This window comes from Ambystoma mexicanum, chromosome 4p (genome assembly GCF_040938575.1).
Source record: "Ambystoma mexicanum isolate Mex_15411 chromosome 4p, UKY_AmexF1_1, whole genome shotgun sequence".
NCBI lineage: Eukaryota > Metazoa > Chordata > Amphibia > Caudata > Ambystomatidae > Ambystoma > Ambystoma mexicanum.
Window position 1 is genome coordinate 181884625 of NC_090927.1, and position 22055 is coordinate 181906679.

Consider the following 22055-nt stretch of genomic DNA (forward strand, 5'->3'; position numbering starts at 1 on the left):
TGCTAAATGTTTGTAACCCAAGGTAATTCTCTGTGTAAGCACTGCTGTCATTAGTGTCCCATTTGTTTACAAAAATAAAAAGAACTCCTCAGATTAATTGGGAATTCCAGAAACTGGAGCTGTGCATATTGCCTTTTTTAATTCATCAAACCCATCCTGCATCTTCTCAGTCAATTCAATTTTTTCCTTATTTACTTGTGCCTTTTTCAGGGCCTGCAACAAAGGCCTTGTGTATGAACAATAATTAAATACCCATGCTCTAACATAATTACATAGTCCTAAAAACTGTTGCATTTGCTTTATAGTGTGCTGTTTTGCTGTTTTCAGAATTGCCTCAGCTCTTTCAGGCATAACCTTCTTTCCCTCATGCGAGATTAACTGACCTATATACAACACCTCTGCTTGGCAGTACTGCAATTTTTCTTTGTCCACCTTATATCCTTTCTCAGCTAGAATAATCATTAGCTGAATCGAGTCTTGTCTACATTTTTCTTCTGATGTGTTGCATACCAAAATATCATCTACGTATTGCAGCACAACACTTGGCAAATCAATATTGCTTAGGTCCATCTGCTGGACCCTCTTAAAAATCAATGGAGACTCACAGTACCCCTGGGGCAAACATGTACTTTTCAGCTAAGTCTGACGAAACATAAATGATGTAAGGTCTTGGGAATCTTTATGCAACAGGATTGAGAAAAACTAATTTTTCAAGTAAATCACAGTGAAATTTCGCGCCTTAACTGGGATGCTACATAATATTGTTGCCGGATAAGGAACTAGAGGAAACTAGAGGAAACTCTGCCTCTATAATCTGGTTAATCTGCCTCATATCTTGAACTAAACACCACAACCCCCCTTTTGATTTCTTGATAGCATACACCGCGATATTGCATGGTGACTCTGACGTCACTAAGATGCCTTGATCCATCATGGCTGATATAGTCTTGAAACTACCTTCATCTGCCTCTCGGGATATAGGATACTGTCTTGCTCGAGGTAAAATTGCTCCTGGTTTCAATTTAATTTTACTTTCTCTCACAACTTTTAACAGGCCTACATCACAGGGGCCCATAGACCATAAAGAAGCTGGCACTTTCTCCATATCTTCATCAGAAAATGCAGGGCACTGCTACACTATCATCATTTTCTGTGGGATCTCTTACCTTTCTGTCCTGATCCAATAAGTAATGCTCATCTCGAACACTACTTCGTCATCTGACGGGTCTTCTTTAAAGATATCCTCATCAGTGACTTCAGTCAATCTGTATCCTTCCTCAATTGCAATCCCTGTTCTGCATGGTCTGCCTCGATCTCAACCTTCAAACATGGCCAATTCTCCTCGCACTGTGGCTGCCTGCAATTCCAAGGGAAAAACCTGTCCCCCTTCTTCGTCCATAGGTATATGTGGCCTGAACAAAAATCATCAGGTATTCTCATAATCTTGCCCACTATACTGGGTAGCCATGTTAACAAAATGCATAACCCATAGTGAAAAACATCTGGCTCTAACAGAGTTCTTTGCAGAGCTATTTTTCCTGTAAAGCCATGATAAATTTGCCCATGTTAAAATAATGTTTTCCTGGTGTTGAACACACTATACATTCATCAGTGAATTAAATCATCATAATTAACATTGTCATTAAATCTGTGCCCAGTATATTAACTGGTGTCTGTCTTGAATACAACAATGGGACAGACATATCACACTCTCCTATAGAGACTGGCAATTTCTCAGTAAAAGGAACTCTACTTGTAGCTCCAGAGAACTGAGCATTCATGGCATTTCCTGATAATGAACATTTTCCTTCTCGTATACATGAGAGAGTTTCCCCTGTGTCTACTAAAAAAGAAAAGGATTTGCCTCCTACGGTAATGTCAACCCTTGGTTCCTCTTGAGGACTGGGTGTCACCGATAGTACTGAACACATCAAGTGACCCTGTGAGCTGTCCTATTGTGGGTACATACTTATTTCTGTGTCTGTAAAAGGATTCCCTCCCGTGACAGTGACACCCCCTATTCTAGGAGTCAATAACTGTCCTGTGTTTGCACTATGCTATTTATGTATGCATGTGTGCCGTGACTGCCCTTGCATGGTATTCAATGGTGCTTGCTGTGGTTCTAAAGCCTGTTGTGTTTGCGGTACCTGTGCTTGATACACTGTCTGATCATGAGCAAACCCGTCCCCATTTTGTGGGCTATATGCTGGAGGACAAACTGTTCCGCCCCCCCTCTTGAGAATTGCCATTTTGCACATATCCTTTGCTCCCACATGTTTGCGCAATGTGCCCTGTCATTCCACATGTCAAACATACAAGAGGGAATCTCCTAACTTGCCCTCCCTGCATGCCTTCATTGTCATTCTGCGTATTCTGTAATCCAACTTGTTTACTCTGAAAGTTTCTCTGATTATTCTGAAAGCCTCCTCTTCCGCGGAAGCCTCTTCTGCCTCTTGGCATAAATCCATTCCCTCCTTGATCCGATTGCCGTTGGTTATTCACCTTCGGCATACCTAATATTTTCTGTGATCCTGGCCCTTCTCCACTAGTCAGCATCACCCCTTCTACAGCATATTTTGACAGTTTCTTCTGCATTAACTTAGCTTCTTTCATTTTCCTCTCTTTCGATACTTTTCTTGCAACAATAGACAATGGTGCGTTATGGTCAGCTGTATTTCTGGCCATGGCTTTGCCTTCATACCGACCAGCTTCTTGAGCTGTCTCTGTACCTGGTCTGGCAACCCCTGACATAATATATGATAAAATACAGCTATAGATTTCCCCCACTGCTCTCAAGTTTCCAAAGACCACTGCTCTTGAAAATTCAGAATATAAGCATGCAGACCTTCAATTTCCTGCATCTTTCATGCCATTATAGCACCCGTATCCGACATATTAGGATATTGTACTCTAAGCACTTTCCAGACTACCGCTCTACAATTATTAAACAGCGCTCCGTCTTGCGCCGCTGTGTTCTGTGCTGTGACATTTGCATATCTTGATCTCATCCAAATGTTGTTTACCCTTTCTCCAAGGATAACTGCTAGAAGACCCTTAATATCCCCTATAGCTAACGTGTGTCATTTTTTCCAATTCATCGATCCATTTCCTGGTGCCCGAAATCAAACTCAGAAGCTTACACCTTAGACTATCCTTATCTGTCTGGGGCCACGGGATGTAGTGCAGTCTGGCCCTCCTTTTTCTAACGAAATACCAAAATCACAATTATCTCTCATTGTCTGCCTGTTCATAGCAAGGACAATGGTTCCTGATCGCCTTTTTCCTGGTAATGGCCTCACCCTGCTCACATAAGGTGGCAAATCCCCCTCTAACTAAGAGGTCACCTTTTAGGTCCCTCTGACTGTGCCATAGGCTCTGGCATTCTTTCTTTAGGTAGGTCCAAATCTGACCACCTCACTTCCTTGTCTGTCTGAAAAAACCCCTCAGGACCACATGCACCACCCTCCTCCCCACGGAAAGTTTCCCTTTCTTCATCTGATATATCTTGTCCCCAACTTGTATGACTATCCTCCTTCTCGTCTCCATTTAGTGTAAACCTGTCCAAAGACCGGGCTCTCTGCTCGAGGCTGAATAAGCCTCCCTCCTTGCCTCGTGATTAGGAAGTTTCAGATTGATTGTCTTTTCCTCTATTTCTCGATTCACCCTTTGCCCTCATCTCTTGGTAGGCTTTTTCAATTCTGTCTTTAATATCTCCTTTCTCAAAATTCTCCTCTATATTTACTCTAGAGGGTCCTGGCATAGGTTCTTGTGATGGGAGGAACGCCTCTGTCCTCCCATGCTACTACTGGATTAGGTTCCATTTTCAATGTGATCAATGTTGCGTGTCCTCCGTCTTCTCTTCGTTCCATTTCCTAATCAAATTCTCTGTTTCTTTGCTTCTTCACTAATATTTTCCTCTTCCTGTCTTTTCGCTTCCCTTCTTCCGTTTGCCCTATGCACCTCGTCATCTCTGCGTCTTTGCATTCTTATGTCTCTTAATTTCTGTTCCTCCTCTTCTTGTCTTCTCTTTTCTCGTTCTTCGATTGCTCTCTGCCTGTTCTCATATTTTCTTTGCTCTTCCGTCCTTTCCTCCTTTATTAGCTGTTCTTCTTTATACAGTTGCTCTCGTCTTAGTTTACTCTTCTTTTTAGCCTCGTCTTCCTGCAATCGTTTCTCTCTTTCTCTGTCCTTTTTTTCTTACTTGTCTTGATATTCCCCTTGCTGAACTTCCTTGATGCTCTTTCCATCAAGTTTGAGCAGTATCTGACCGCCCATCCATTTGTTCTGTATGAGCGCTATCTCGTCAGCTTTATCCTTCTCTCCTTCCCATCTCTTAATTTCTCGTTCTATATATAAAATCATATTCGGTTGTTCACTTTTCTCTTTGCCCCGTGGGACTTTAGAGATCACATCCCTTTCTGGAGTTTTTTCTGGACCTTCATCACTATTATACGCAGGCGGCTCATGTGTCGGATTACTGTATCCTGCCGCTGCTTTAAACTCCCTTAATGGATGCACTCCCTCGTCTTTCATACTATTGCCATTTACTTCAGGTGCGGTAGTGGGAGCAGAAGGCTCTACACCCCCCTCTTTACATAGGTTAAGCATCCAGTCTTCAGGAGTGGGGTCTTCCCGTTCCTCCTGGTACATTTTCCAAAGCTCTAAACTAGCTAATCATGTTTCTAACTTCTTTCCCGTGTACGCTGCGTGCAGGTATGTGGTCATGTGTTGCAAAGCTGCTTTTGACTTTGATCCCCCTTGTGGCCATCGCATTAACATTTTATCTGCCGTGCCCTTAACCCATTCTGCACTATATTGCTTAAGCTTGGGTGCGTGTTTTGGCAGCTGTTTGCACAGGTGCATGAGCGGAATAACATCCTCCATCATGACTAGTCACACTTGACTGTCAATACTTACCGTTGTTTTACACAGAAAATACTTTTCAGAAAAATAACACAATATGAGCATGCACCAATCATCGCAGCTCCAAACCTTTGTGTCTCACTTTACTTCAGTCTACCTGTTCAATCATTAATTTTGACAACTAAATAAATAAATCTACTCTCAGATTTTTACCGCAATCTATTGGTTGTCGCAATTTGACGTTTTCATCATATCCTTAACACATATAATACACATACAATATACAGACAGACAAACTGGCCAGCCCACATATACTTCTGCCAACACTTCTTGTGGCTACTCTCGCCTGTAAAATCACCACGATCAAAGTGTGAGTTGTTCTCTTTAACAGATCTATCTGTTTGTAGTGTAAGTATCCACTTGGATTCTAAAACAACTCCTTCTAGACGTCCCTGGATATAGGATTCTGGGCTGATCTTATGGATCGCTCCTCGTCCATGTATCTTCACCTGACGTTCTTTGTCATAACCTCAAATACCCCACCAACCCTCCGTTACTTTCTCCCCATTATCACTTTCCCCATTTAACATACAATTATTTTTGCCACCTCTCTCAATCTACTCAGCATTTGCTTTTTAGCTCCTGAGCCCCGGATCATCTCCTCCTCAACCGGCCACCTTAGCCTTCGGCCCGCTCCGCTGCCTGTAGAAACCGGGAGGGGGAATCTGTGAAAAAGGGACACGTCCCACCTGCTTTGTTTCAATTGCAAGATTTTGTTGCGGCTGCTATCCACTGGGAGATTTACGGTCATCCAGCTAAATGGTGGAGGACATCCGATATTTCCGAGACCCTTAAAATCCTACTGGGTCACCGGATTCTGAACCATCCTCTGCTACCACGTGAACCCATAGACCTAGGGCCCTTTAAGATGAGGTAGTAATACTTAGAGATAGATGGGGATGCAGAATTTACTCAAACATCAATAATCAAAAATGACGCAGGAAGTTGTTTTATTTGTAATTGTTTAAAACAGGGAATTAGAACAGACATCAACGGACGTTTGCTTGATTTCTCTCTTTATAGTCAAAACTCATCATAAAAAATGTCACACTATGTGGCAAACTACAAAAACCTACTTGGGGATGTGATAGGTTTACAGGGAGCATCTAAGTATACATACCATACTAACGGGGGTTGTGATTGGGTTTCTACTGTCAGGTGGGCAACTAAGCCCATCCCAGGTGCAAGTCATCTTCCGTGTCACTCTAATACTTGACACTTCATTGGTTATACAAACTATACACTCTTTGATAAGTGGCCCTCTACAATTGGTTTGGCACTCTTGTACCCTTCTGGAATATTCCACACGCTAGCAGCACTCAGGCTACCATATCAGGTGCAGGGAGGGCTGGTGTGAAAAACCCTGCACAAAGTGTTAGAAGCCTTAAACCTGGAGCTGTTCACTAATTCTTTAACCCCTTAACTCCAGTGAGCAGTTTTGCAATTAAATAGACCGACTCTCTCTCTCTCTAGCCATTGAGACGGGCCCGAATTTCTCTGATGCCAACAAATATTTTCACTCTTTACACAAACACAAGAAGAGAAAATAAAGGACCGTGTAAACCCTAATTGGCCCTTAAAGAAAGAGTTCAACTCCCCTACCGGTATCAAGATTTACATAGCAGGGAGAAAGCAGAAATTGGATTCTAACTCTGGGAAGAACTGTAAAGAGCAGAAAATAGAACAATAACATGCCAAATGACAATATGCTTCTACTGTAGAGAGCCAGGACGTTTAGCTTGAAAGTGCCCTTAAATAGAAAAGAGGAACTCATGGAGATCGGGTGTATGGTGGATAAATGATGGGACTTCCCAGGAAATTATGAGGGGATAGAAGTTCAAAGTAATTGTTTTGTGGTAAAGCCGCTCAATCCACATATGAACCAGCAGTGGTTAATGGAATCCCAGTATAGGCCCTAGTGGATTCAGGTAGTAAGCACACTGTTGGTCAGACTGACCTAGTGCCTCCTGAAGGGTTAAAGGGAGCTTCCCTAACACAAATAAATAAATGCATACATGGGCATCAGGAGATCTACCCCAAAGCAAATGTCCCCATTCAAATAAAAGTGATAACTACCACCTTCCCTTCTGCCATTATCCCATGGTTGCCGGAGGAGACCATTATTGGAACGAACTTTTTCAAATCATATTCTACATGACTTCCCTCAAATGTCCCCTTTTCCCCACCTAAAACGTGCTGAAAGGACACATTAGAAGCAAGTGACATTGTATGAGATCCAACAAAGATTACATCACAAAATACCATGTCATGGCCCTGCAGCATCAGTCCCTTGTGCGGCAGGCTTTCATAGGGGAAGGGTATGTGAGAAACCTGAGGGTATTCTCACTTCCAGTCCATTGGGATCGTCTCCAAAGGTTGTCAGGGAAAGGCCATCATTCAGAATCCAAAAGCGATGAGATTTTCCCGGCTACTTGAGAGGAGGTTCCAGGGTGAAAGGAAATGAGAACGCCCTCAGGTTCCTCATAGGTGTCATGCCAACATTGTAAACTGTTGTTTTTAAAATTGTGCAATGTTCATGTCTTATCAGCACTTTCAGTATCTACAGTAGTCATAATAAGATAATTACTTGTGTTTTACTGAGAAAGCACATTATCAAACCCAGAATAACAATATATGTTATTTTCTGATAAAAGGTTATCTATCATTCCAAGATAGACAGTCTGATGCACTCCTGTTTTACTCTTTCAAAATACCATTATGAGAATGGGGAAAGGGACAAATAGCACCAATGAAGGTTTTAACTGCTTTGCATGAAATTAAATAGTATTTTGGGAGCATAAGTATCACCACAAGTCTTGATTTTTAACACATATCTCTGTGATAAAAGGGTTGTGAACTTGAATAACTCAGTTCATAATGAAACCATATGAATTCACGAGAGACACCTTGGTGCAGTAACTGCACTCTTCCCTGGAAAGAAATCTGTTCCCATATGTTCAAAAATAAATTGTAAAAAATGATTTTAAAATGACATTTAATTACATATATAACTTAACATATATAACTTTAATCTTCATCTAATTTGAGTTAAACCTTAAAATACATTTTTGTTTGAAATGTAACAATTCAAATGGAATGTTCTTGAATCAACCAATTCATTAGTTACTCAATTAGAAAAACAAACATTACAGAATTGTTAAAGTATCATCATTTCATTTCTGAATTGTTCTTTGGTAATCCTCATTGATGAAGTAAAAATTACCTATGTATTGCTCGGATCTGTGCATTTTGGATAAAATCGTTCATCATCTATTTGATATGTAAAGTATCAAAAATGTACCTATCAATTTAGATTCTTTTTCTTATGCTTGTAGCCTTATGAAAGTACTCCTAATTACAATAGGTTTAACCTATATCCTGTGTTTTATTGTATAATCCTCTTAAACAAAATAATTGTTTTCTTAATCATTGTGCTTTGGTGCCACTTCATTGCTGCTCATCTAAAATCAAATGTTCAATGATCAGTCTCCTGATGTTGAAAATCTGACAAGAGGGCATGTCTTTTTTTACAATGTTAATTTACCTTATACCCCCAGTAGTTGGTATCACCTTCTGTAGATTGTAAAGTTTATCTATATAATCTGAAAACAGATCTATTCTTTTCTTTGACTTTTGCTCTGTAAAGTAATGATGTATTTTTGCCTGCCTCATCCTAAATAAGGAATAAATAGCAATACCTCTCATACCCCTTTTCCACTAGATGCACTTACTTGTGTATCCCAATCGTATGTTCTATGAGTGCAATTGTTAAAAGCGAATCTGGAGCCATGTCCTGCATCTTCCAATTATGGTTTCATGAGCCAGAACTATTTTTCGGCAAACTGTAAATGATTCTCTTGCTGATGTTTTATTAGTCTTTTGTTAACGTTTGTGCAAAGAACTCACGCTTCTCAAAGTATTGTTGTTAACCCTAATTCTTAAGTGTTGCTTCTTCATATTACAGTTTGTGCTTGCAATTTCTTAAGTTATTGTTTATACTACTATTAATAACAACTGGGAATAATCGTGTTTCATAAATATCTCTAGGTCATAAAAAAATGCTTGATGAATGTCACTTCCTTGTAAATAGATCCCATATAGATTTATCAGTGTTGTGATACAAACAGTAATCTAAATAGTGTCCTACAATGTTTGTATTCTCTTCCATAAATCAAGAAAATAACCAACTTCCTTATCTTACACTATAGGGAAGTATGCACATCAACAATGTCTCACTTAATTTAACAATTCTTATCATAATTGCATGTTCCAATGGACAAATAACAAAAATATCATGATTCAAGTTTCCACCCTAAATTTTATACTAGTGTTCTTTCATGGTTCATCACATTTCCCCAAAAACTATTTCATAATTAATTTACTATATCAAAGGCATTTCTCCTATGTGTTCTCATAACCTTTGATACAAACTGATCAGGCACTTTGAAACACAATTTCTTGATGTATAAGTGTCTTACAAATGCCCAATAAATAAATGAAAAATATCCAAAACAATTAAGGCACATCACTTTATTCAAACCATTAGGGTTAATTAATGTAAGTCTTCCTATCCATATTTTCTCTCGTTGTTGTAACTGTTGTGTTAAATTCCTGCTTCTCTTGTAGGTTTGCATAACCTCCAAGATCACAAATTTCATTTGGTAAATCGTGTGCTTTTTTCCATAAAATCTAGAGCTACAGGAGATTCTGTGTTTTGTATGCTAACGTTATACTAGTGTTGTGTTACTTTTCTTGTGGTCAGTCCTCCTATGTAATATATTCCATATTGGCATTGTATCCATACGTGACATTGCTTGAGTCACATGTAGCAAAATGCCGTAAATGTATCTTGTGCCCTGTTTAGCAGTGACAGATACTGCCTCCTTTCATAATTAGAATCTCGGTAATGACCATAAGGAAAACATCTTTGTCTTGCTGTTACAGTAGTACTTGTTTGTGAAACATTAATCTTTTTATTTTACAAACATATTCCTCTAGGCACATTTATTACGATATGCAAAGTCTGGTGAATCTTTAAACAGTGAACTCTTAATTGCATCCAATGGAAAAATCTGCCCATTTATTGGAATTATTGCTTGAATTCTAGAACTCGGTCTAGAGTATGTGGTAACATAGACCAGGCATGGTGATTGTTTCTTTTTTGGTGAATGTTATCAAACTAGCCTGATCTAATGAGGATACATTTGCCAGTACAATTATTGTTTTCATAACCTCTGAGATCAAATTATGCAACCGTAATATTTTCTTGGTCTTTAACTCATGAGGATCTGACACAATGCATTTCACTCTTAAAAATGGACTGTATGGCAATCCCTTAATTGTTGTTTTTGTGTGAAAACCGTCTGCATGAAGTAACTTGTTCCTGTCGTTAGGTTTCACATTAAGGGTTGTTGTTAAATCCCCTTCTCTAAATGTTATTTATACATCAAGAAAGTGTTAATGATTTTAGCTTACTTGGTAAATTTGATACAATCTTGAATACTATTAGCATGTTGGAGAAGTGCATATAAAAGCCATATGGGACAGGTCAAAATCCCATATGTCATCTATGTGTCGTTGGTAATCTTTGTTGAAAACTCAAATACTCAAATATTTGCGTCACATTGCATGCTAAGAATATTTCATCAACCTTATTGGGGCTGTAAGCTAAAACACTGTATTGTGCACATGCAAATACACTGCAACACAAAAAGGCAAGTGCCCCAAAAGTGCAGTCATTGTTTATTTAATGTTTAATTTAATATTCAGTACGGCTAAAAGGGAAAGGGTTCAAGCTTTAATATTGAAGTGTCTGATTGATTGTATGAGTGTCTGATTGATTGTTTGAGTGTCTGATTGATTGTGTAGCAATGCTATAAACACTTACAAAACCCTTTACACATTTTCATCTTTTTCCAAAGCATTGTAGTCAAAATCTCAAAAACAACACACATACTAATATCTATGCGCTATCCTAGCCAACATGCATAACCACAGAGCATTATAAGTAAACTATACATGTTCAAACACATCATTAAAAGCACACCGCTGCTTAGGTAAAAATGCACATCACTCCAACAACATGAGGGAAAAGAGGGTGAATTCAGTACACGTAAATGATCAATATATGTCATTTAATGATTCAATATAGCTGGAAAATGCTGGCTTCGACACAAACATTTTTAAAAACAGATGTTATGCACATATCAACATGAATCAAAAAAGGCAGAAGTGGAAAAGAAAAAAGTTTTTTCAAAATAATGTGCAACTGTGTGAGGACAGTGGACAAAATGATGCAAAATACACGAAGAAAAAGTAACACAAATGTCCTATACTTTTCAATCGGGTTCTGAAACAGATATTCCTCTTGAATCACAATCTAGTATGCAGTTGCAAAATTCTTGTCAACCACAGCAACCAAATACATATTATCACAAACCATGACTTCACATTGAAAAACCTCCTTGGACCCAAGAAGGGAAAACATGAACAGAAATACAAACATATGTAGTAAATAAAATTATACGCAGTCTACTAGGTGAGACAATATACAGTTTCAAAAATGTCTTTCATCCATAATGATCTTGAGTGCTAAAATTCCTAGTTTCAACTAATAACCCGTAGGGGGCTAGTTTTCTTCAGGACTGGTATCCTGTTTCTACAATAAATTCAAATGGATATGTGTCAATGGCCATCAGTTAAGGAACAGTAGTCTCATGACGTAAAATTTACTTTTTAACACTAGGTGCACTTACTTAAGTTAGATTAAGCATGTGCACAGTGTTCTGTTGGTGTCCAAAGATCACCTGCAGAGCCCTAAAAATAAAAATGCCAGAAAAGACACCCATGTGGGTTTAAAATCCAACATAAATATATCAACTTAGCCTAGTTTATGATGAAAAAGCGAGGAGAGGAAAGGAAGTTAAAAAAGATTTACTCACATGCCGGGGGGGGAATGATGGTCCTAATTACAGGTGAAAGGACCCACTGGTGCCTGGGCTGCCATCAAAACAGTGTAGCAAGGTACAGAGCAGAGTAAAAGCAGCACCGGGAAGACCAAAGACTAAGATAAACAAAGGCACACTCAGTTAAATGATCAATGTTACATCAGAGTTAAATGTAGCAAGGCTGAAGGCTGTTGTAATCCCGTAAGGGTCACTGCCGTTAGAGCTAGGATACACTGGGCAAGCAACAACAAGGACGTGGCGCAATACCTGTGGAGGGAGATCCGGCAGTCCTTCACTGCACTATGCTGCCGCTAATGGTAGTTAAAAATGCACAGCCTGTCTCAGAAAGGGCCTGCCTCTGTTACGCTCACCTGGTCTGGTAATTGCTGGCATTTCCAATTCGTCAAGCGGATCAAAAGAGGATGTTCTTGGGTGCCGACCACTTATTGTAAAAAATGGAGTCTGTCCAGTGCTAGGATGGATTGAGTTCTTGTATGCGAATTCGCTTAGCCAGAGAATGTTTTTCCAAGACCCTTCTGTTTGCTGTAGCATACATCTCAGGTATTGTTCCAGAGTCTGATTGGTCCTTTCCATTTGACCATCGGTTTGGGGATGGTGACTCGTGGACAGACAAAGGTCGATTTGGGCTAGTTTACAACATCTTCTCCAAAAGGCCGAAACAAATTGAGTTCCACGATCAGAAATGTATACGGATGGAAAACCGTGTAATTTTACAATTTGTTCCAGGAATACTGTGGCCAGAGTAGCAGCAGTGGGAAGCCCCTTTAGTGGAATAAAATGTGCCATTTTGGATAATAGGTCTACCCCGACCAGTATTGTATTGAACCCATCGCAGGGTGGCAGGACGGTGATGAAGTCCATAGACAATGTATGCCATGGTGTTGGTTGTACTTTTAATGGCCGCAACAACCCTGCGGGACTTAATTTTTGAGACTTGTTTTGCACGCAGACACCGCAAGTTGTAATGAACTGGGCAACATCTTTTCTCCAGGTGGCCCACCAGTAGATTTTGTGGATCTTGACTCGAGTCTTTGCAATTCCAGGGTGTCCTTCCACCAATGACTCGTGATAGTTTGCTATTATCTTGGTTTGAACATCTTTGTCTTGGATATTTAATCTCCCTTGAAAGTATGGTAGGTTATCTTTAATGGAGTACTGGTCCCCCTTACCAAACCATTCCTTTTGGGCTGTCTGATCCATCTGCACTTGGAGATCAGTCTTCAAGTCTTCACAGCAGGAGGTTGCAGCAATCTAATTTTAACCCATTCTTCAGGAATAATGGCTACTGGTTCGGATGGATTAAAGGCATCTTTGTCTTCTCCCATTTGTGATTGGGCGTCTGCCTTTCCGTTACGCACTCCAGGTCTGTAAGTTATTACGAAGTCCTATTTGGCAAAGAATAAAGCCCAACGCAGTTGACGGGAAGATTGAGCCTTAGCTGTTTTTAAATATTGCAGGTTATGGTGGTCAGTGATAACAGTGACTGTGTGTCTTGCCCCTAAGAGGTAGTGTCTCCAGGTCTTGAAGGCTCCTTTGATTGCTAGGAGCTCCTTGCCGGTGATTGTGTAATTCTTTTCTGGTGCAGAAAACATACAGGACCAGAATGCTATGGGGTGAAGCTGTCCTGTCTCTGGGTTCTTTTGCCGTAACATGGCTCCCATGGCAATACTGGCATCTGTTTCGACCACGTAAGGCAGGTCAGGTCGAGGATGTCGATGTATAGATGCTGAGGTGAAAGCTTGTTTTAATTCCAGAAAGGCGTTCTCTGCCTCGGGGACTAAAATAATTTCTTATTCTTTTTTAGAAGAGATGTGATTGGATAGACGATCAGTGAAAATCTTGGAATAAATCATCGACTTTGCGCGCGCCCATATGAACTCCTTGTGGAGTAAGCATGAAGCCCAAGAATTCAACCTCCGTGATGTGGAAGGAGCATTTTTCTAATTTAACAGTGTGTGCTGACAAAGATTTTCCAAAACCGCCCTTACGTGGCCAACATGATCTTCCTTGGACTGTGAAGAGATCAGGATATCGTCGATGTAAACGAGGACGCAGATATCCAACAACTCATGGAGTACATTGTTCATAAAGAACTGGAATGCCGCCGGTGCATTTCATAACCTAAAGGGCATCACCTGATACTCGAAAAGTCTGTATTTGGTTCGGAATGCCGTTTTCCATTTGCCGCCTTTTTGAACACGTACGAGGTGATAGGCCCCCCGAAGGTCTAGTTTCATGTAGATTCGAGCACTCTTCACTTGATCGATTAATTCGGGGATGAGTGGCAGAGGGTATCTGTTTTTAACTGTGATTTGAATCAATGCCCTGTAATCAATGCACGTTCTGAGGTCACCTTCCTTCTTGGGTACGAAGAAGAGAGCTGAGGAAACAGGAGACTTAGACGGGCGGATGAATTCATTGGCTAGGTACTGTTCTAGGTAGGTTCTCAGATGCTGATTCTCTTGCTGTGTTAAAGCATACATTCGACTGCGCGGGATTTGGGCTCCGGGGACTAGGTCGATCTGGCAGTCGTAGGGCCTGTGTGGAGGCAGGGTATTTGCTTGTTCCTTTTGGAACACATCTTTATAGTCCTGATATTCCGGGGGTAAAGCACCAGCAAGTCCCAGGATAGTTTTTGCCTTGATTTTTTGGCTCTGCGGGTTCTTATGGTAACAGGTTTTGGTGCATTCCTGCAGAAAGGTCAGCACTCGCGTTTGCCAGTTAATTCTGGGGTTATGAGTTTCTAGCTAAGGCATTCCTAGGATCATCTGGAACTGAGGTGCCCCAATCAGATGAAAGGAAATTTCTTCGCGATCAGCAACCTGACACATAAGCATAACTTTGTCGGTGTGTTGCGTTACTGCTCCCGAAGACAATTGAGAGCCATCCACTGCGGTAACGTTTTCCGCTTGTAGTTTCTGATGAAGAGGGAGGCCTATTCACGCGGCTAAATTATGATCAATATAGTTACCCACAGCTCCACTGTGAATATACGCTTCCAAAGCATGTACTTTTGATGGTTGCTGGTTTATTATTATTATTATTTTTTTTATTTTTTTTTAATTTGATAATGCGCTCAGAACCCTGGGGTTACATACGGTGAATGCATTACATGTTATTACAGTATTTACAGTATTTACAGAACAAGTATATGAGCTGTCAGTACATCACATCATACTAGTCTATAGTACAGGTTTCAAGGTAGTACAGGTTTCAGGTATTTACATGCAGAAATCCAGTGTCTAGTGCTGGGGAACAGTTTGGTAGGTGTTGTTAGTCCAAAGCCAATTTTTCACTTTACATCTAAATCTAGAGTAGGGCTGATCATCTCTTAGTGCAGAAGGGAGTGCATTCCAGGCACAGACAGCTCTAACAGGGAAGATCGCACTGCCCGATTTTGTGAGTCTAAATCTGGGGTTTTCTAGCAGAAGATGGTTAGAAGCTCTACTGTGGTGGCTGGAAGATTTTCTAGTCAGTCTAGCCGAGATATATGGTGGCGCGGTATTGTTCAGTCCTTTGTGGGTGATAGAAAGCGTCTTGAGGAGAATTCTGTCACTGATTTTTAACCAGTGGTGGTCTTTCCTGATATTAGATATATGCTCTCTTCGGGGTATGTCCAAGGCTGCTGTAAGAGAATTGTTCTGTAGTATTTGCATTTTGTTTATGATAGTTTTATTGGCACCTGCATATAAGGCTTTGCAATAATCTAATTTAGACATTATTAAGGCGTTGGCTAGAGTGATACAGTTAGTTTTGGAAAGGTAGGGTCTACAGGCCCTGATTAATTTGCAGGTGTAGGCTGTAGATGAAGCTAAAGAGTTGACTTGTTTTCTGAGAGATAGTGTGGAATCAAGGTAAAAAACCTAGTGTTTTTACCTCGGTTACCACCTTGATTACATTACCATCTATATTAAAGGCCGTGTAGCTGGGGCTAAGTTTTTTAAGGTTAGAGTCGGAGCCCAGGATCAGTATCTCTGTTTTGTCGTCATTCAGGCAGAGGCCATGGGAGGCCATCCATGCCTGAATGAGGAGGTAAATCTTGTTTACTAGAGCTGTGTCTGTGACAAAGTTGCCAGATAGTAGTATGATGATCTGCATGTCATCTGTGTAATTCGTATAAGTTACCCCCAATCTGTCAAGTTTGACGAAGAGTGGCTTAGTGAAGATGTTGTACATTGTAGGGGAGACACATGAACCTTGTGGAACACCACAGGTGATTTGTAATGGGTCCGCTGAGGCTAAGGGGGAGAACACTCTCATCGTACGGTTGGCTTGGAAGGATTGTACCCGGCGATAGCTTCCCTTGAGAAATGGGCGGCAGACGCTAGATTCTTGCATAACACAGCATGGTCAACCAGGTTGAAGGCCGCCAATAGGTCGAGGAGGAGGAGCATAGCTGTTTTAACTTTATCCTTCAACTCGTCGATTTTTGTCTTAAGGTCAATTAAGGCCGTTTCAGTACCATGTTGTGGTCTGAATCCAGATTGGCGTGATACTAGTAATTGGTTCGTCTCCAGGTAGTTTTGGATCTGAAGGTAGGCTACTCTGTCAATGATTTTAAGGAGGAACGGGACCGTAGTAATGGGCCTATAATTAGTGGGGATAGCTGGGTCAAGGGTCTGGTTTTTGAGGAGAGGCAGTACCCATGATTCTTTTAGGTTGGTAGGCACAGTGCTTGATCTAAAGGAGGCATTAATTAGCTTAGAGATGAAGGGTGCTAAATCTCTAGCTGCGTCCTTGATTACTTGTGCCGGGCAACTGTCACCCTGGCAGTTCGATGGTTTCAGGGATGAAATAACCTTTTCGGTTTCCAGTATAAAATGTTGGTAAACCTAAATGGTTTACAGCTACTTGGTACATCTGTACTTGGTGTATCTGTCAGAGGGGTGGTATGAGTTCCTGTGGAGCTCAAGGTGGCCTTCTTCTTTTCGATTTTGGACTGTAGAGTTATTATTTTATTTGATAATGCATTTTGGAGGCTAGTGGACCATTGTTTGTCCTTGGGGATATTGTCCGTGGGAGCTATTGGGTTTTCCATTTCCCCGAGGATGGAGAAAAGTTCTTTAGAATTAGAGTTAGCTTTACTAATTCTCTCGTTGAATGTATTTTTTTTAGTTTGGATTATTTCTTTCTTGTATTTGTTAGCAAAGTTGGTAAGTAGTGTTTTATTCTCAGCTGAATGACTCCAGATTGTTTGCAGTTTGCGTTTTTGGATTCGTAGCTCTTTGACATGGGGGGTGAACCAAGAATTGAGGTGTGATTCTTGTTTACTTTTACGTAATTTGATAGGGGCAATGATATCCAAGGCTTTAGACATGGAGATGTTAAATGTATCAACTAGTGTATTAGGGTCAGAGTTGTTGGCGCTAGCAGTGAGAGCTGGTAGGAGGAGGGGGAGTAGCGTTTCTGCAGTAATTTCATTTTTTGCTTCTAGTTGGCAGAGGTGGTGCTATTTCACGAGTAACTACTTTTGGGGCTTCTATGATGGATGAGAAACAGATAAGATGGTGGTCGGTCCAGCTTTGAGGTGTAATATTAGAGATAGCAGTGGCTATCCAATCTAGTGTGTGTCCTTTTGTATGTGTGGGAGCTAGGACTTTTTGGGTAAGGCCATGTTCGACTAAGATCGATTGGATGGATTGGGCCTGTTTGTCTTCAGCATCATTAAATCCCAGGTTAAAGTCACCTAGTAATAGGAGCTGGGTGGACTCTCTGATGTTGTTAGTAAGGAGACTGGAAAGGTCTTCCTCGAAATTCCCAAATTCAGTCAGTCAAACAACTTTATTCGGCCCGAAAGGACCATCAAAGTACATCCTACAAGACAATTCTAAAAACAAAAATACAATTCTGATGCAAAATTACAAAAAGTCCACAAAAAATATAAGAAAGAAATCAGGGCAATTCAAACAAGCCATCCCCTTCCTGGGAGACCCTAAACAGTTCTTTGGGCCGGTAGTCAGGTCCCACCAACCTGAAGTGGGAGAATGGAAAAACAGACTCCCGTCCCTGTCCTCTCGCGCCTGGCCTAAAGGATCACGACCCAGACACCCACCATGAGAAGAGTTTGCCCATCTACCAGACGACCAAATACCCTGGTACAGGAACATACGGATGTGTCCATCTGCCTGCCCAACAGCACGACCTGCCCATGCTGACACCTGCGGCACGGATCAACTAGATTAAAGCTAACACATCGTTAGAGATGCCATGACGACCTAGCCAACGATCAACGCACCTGTACAAATATACACGCTGGACACTCTCGCACCGATCTACATGAGGAATATACTCAGTGCTATGACGTAGGCGACAGACATACTCACGGACGTGCATCTTTATTATTTTTCATATAGGTTTAAATGCAGAAACGCAAGACGCACCACAAATTCACCTAAAGAACTTGCTACGCTTATCAATAATGAGAAATATAACGAAGACATGATTCTGGTCATAAGACAATATGTTACTATAACTTAAAGCGCCGTGCACCAAATGGTTCTACCTATACCAGGCCCAAGTAGGCCGCAAACAAGAGTTCCATGAATGTGAAAAGAACAAGAGTCGAGTTGCTGATCCTGCAGAAGGAGCCTGACGAGAGCAGACAGCCAAGGTCGTAATGTTGCAAACCCACATTCCGAAAGCAGACCATCAAAGGCACGATGTTGCAACTCCGCATGCCGCACACCAACGTTAAGGTCACATCTGCAAAATTAAACTAAGCACAATGGAAAAACAATATTAAATGGTGAAAAATCTGCCTCAAACATGGTCCCGCCTCACGTGACCAAGCCGAACCAGACAGGATGCCAAGCCCAGAAGAAAGAAGGCGTCTGGATCCCTCAGTACGAGACACAGGCAGATACACTTGAAAGGCTCAATGGGCATCTGCGACAGTGGGAGGAGTCGGCCTACCAGATCATGAATAAGTCTTCCATTGTCCAACACGTACTCATAGTGAAACATTGTTGCACATACAGGAACACCGCGAGCTGGGAACTGCGATGGTCCCAGGCTGGGAGGCTCGCGAACGCACCAATCAGAACATGGAGCTCTTATCACTGACGACCAATAGCATTAGTGGTCTTCATGTAACAATTCTCATGTATCCATTCGTAGGGACAACCCAGATATATCACCTGACCCACCTTGTCCACTAATATTGTTCTCTATACGTATGCTATACTAACCCTATCACTCGAGCAACCAATCCAGAGTGGAAGTAGGTTTTTGCTAAACTTTGTAAGATGACGCAAGTAGCGCGTCATACTAAGGTAAAAAGGGCCTGCGAGCCCACGATTGTGTGTGTGTCAGGACGGACGCGTACGCTCCTCGACCCATCCCTGCCGTTTGTGTTTAATAAACAGCAGAAGTCACCTTGCTTCTTGTGTGTGTTGCATACTCTATCTCGTTTGGGATACACGGGAGGAGTTGGGGCCTCCCTGCCCGGAGGTCTGCGGACGGCCCGGCTGACCCCGGCAGAATTTCCCCCCGACAAACCCCTGGTTTCAACCAGTTCCCATGGCACCTTGGGCCCAAGGTTGTCAAATTTGCCCCTGTAAGGGGACAATTACTAGAGAAGACCCCCGAATTTACTACCGCAGATCTGGGTGGGACAACAGAGCTGAAAAAAGGGAGCATGCTGATTGAGATCCCACTCTTGGAAGATTGGCCCGCCCACCCACAGCTTCCCAGAACCCTGTTTGCTGTGCTGCGATCCCAAAATGTCAGTTTGATACAGTCCAGGGTATTCTTGCCCAAACCGGGAATTCTACGGCAACCCGCCAGAGCTTCTCTGCGGACAGACGGGCAGCCTCCAGAGGTTTTCATCCAAAATAGACATTTATTGAGTAGGGCATCCTTGGGCTCTGTCTTATTTACTGCCAGTTTGGGCACCCCCTGAAGGAAGACTGTAGGGCGTTGGAACTTTCCTTGTTTCAGTAGCTTGTGCTGGTACCCAGACTTCCACGGACCCAGGACTTTCGACTCAGTGCAATCGGGGCCCATAGAGGAAGAGACCGGCACCACCGATGACAAAGACATTGGGCTTGGATCAGGGACCCTGCTATTCTCTCTGATAATGGCATGGGGGTCGCAGAGGCAGTTATTAACGGGCGATTCCCCTTGTGCCAGGTTTCGGTGAACAACAGACCCTTTGGCAGCAGACAATATCAAGGGGTCCAGTACCGGTGTACATTCCAGGGAATTTTCCAGGGGTAAGAACTTGTGCCCTGCAACAGCTGAAGTGGTGACCTTGGGCTCCTCTTCCTGGACAGTTCCACCTCCCTTCCATTGGCCCTCGAGCAAAGTTTGTAACAGAGCCTTAATGCGGGCCAACTCCGCCAGGACTTTATTACACCCACACCCCCTTTCACGGGGCGCCTCCTCTGGAGATCGATTGGAGGTCGAATAGCGCTCATGGTTGCTGACATCAAAAAGTTGGTTAATGGCCTCGATCATCCGAGGCGGGGTCAAACGGAGGGGGGGGGGCTAGTCCCATAACTGGTAGACGAAAGTACATCACTCCACGAGCTGTCAAGGGAGCTTGAGGAAGTGCTTTAAGCACTTTGGGCACTTAGTGACAAACTGTCCCCCACAACCAGTGGGGATGTCACAATAGCTTAAGGGGTACCATGGATAAGATTATCGAGGGTTGTGGCCAGGACCGGAACCAAGCTTTGAATGAGGGAAGGACTTGATTCCGATTTACCGCCAGCAACTATGCTGGCAACCCGAGACAGGTTGGACCGACCATCCTGAAGGTTATGCCGAGTACCTTGGCTCCCCAGGTGCTGCTGGGCCGGTATTGGGGGCAGGTAATGTGTCCCTGCTGATGTGACGGGCCAAGACGGAAACTGGGTGACAGTGGACTTAGTGGCAAACAAACCGGCGTGTGGCCCCATAGTAGTGCCTGTAGTAGTAGTAGTGGCTATGGTGGTTGTGGGAAGAGGAGGCACCCCCTGAGGGCGCTGTCTCCTTAGCACCAGAGTCTTGCGCTGGGATTTCTGCAGGAGGGGGTCAGGGCAAGGGATTGGTGGACAGAAGAGTGGCGGGGGGAACAGGGATAAGGGGTCAGAAGACGGCTGCTCCATGGTTAGATCCTGTGAAGCTTCTGTTTCCAGATATCTTTAGGGGGGCCCACCACACACCTCACACCTCTGCCACCGTCTACCTCCCGTTGCTCACCTCCGAATTCAGTGTCCAGTACCAGTCCACGAGTCTTCCTGCTTCAACACCAGCTGCGCCAAAAACCGCGCCCTTGCCCCGCCGCGGGCTTCACCGCTGCGGGGTGAGGAAGGCGCTGAAGTACCAGGGGGGGCGTGGCCAAACCAGGAAGTGGAAAGAGTCCCTCCGGGGACGGCGCCAAACACCGCGCCCTTGCCCCGCCAAATTCCCTAAAGGGCCAGGTGGTCTGTACACCAGGAAAATAGTTAGTGTACTATTATTAGATATGGGTAGTTTAGCTAAAAGTATTTCACAAGATGAGATGGCTGGAGGTGGGGTGAGTCTTAATGCTAACTTAGTATTGGCGTTAATAGCCAGGCCGCGGCCTCTAGAGTTGGGCGGTCGACTCTAAGTATATTGTAGTTGTCTGGTATGGCAGTCTTAAGTGTGGGACCTGCAGCATCATGGAGCCAGGTCTCGGAGACAGCCAAAAAGTCTAGGTTATCCATAGTAAGTATGTCAGCAATTTTTGTGTTATGTGCTATGAGGGACCTCACATTGATGAGTGCTCCTGATAGGGTTGGGGTAGTATTTCTTTCTTGAGTGGGTTTTAGTTTGGGGTGTTTGGAACTCTTCTGATTATGAGGAGAGTAATTCTGCGTTTTAGGGGGTTTAGCAACAGCTGTGGCAGATGGGTTAGTGGCAGTTAGAGTTGATGTGAGTATCGATAGTCTAGTTCTGTTGTTTTTGAGATCATATAGTCGTCGCAGCCTAGCTCTAAGTCGCATAGTTCTCTCCTGCAGATTGCAGGGTGTGGAATTAGTGTGGGCCATTGTTAAGATGATTATTAGAGTAGCCCATAATAAGGAATAGAGTGTGGATATAAGGTGAGTCTTAGTGATGTGAATATTGGGTTATTCTGTGTTCACTACTGCATTATATAGGGGGTGATACGTAAATGCTAGTTATAGTAGCTAGGGGGCATCGAGGGGGCACCTAAGT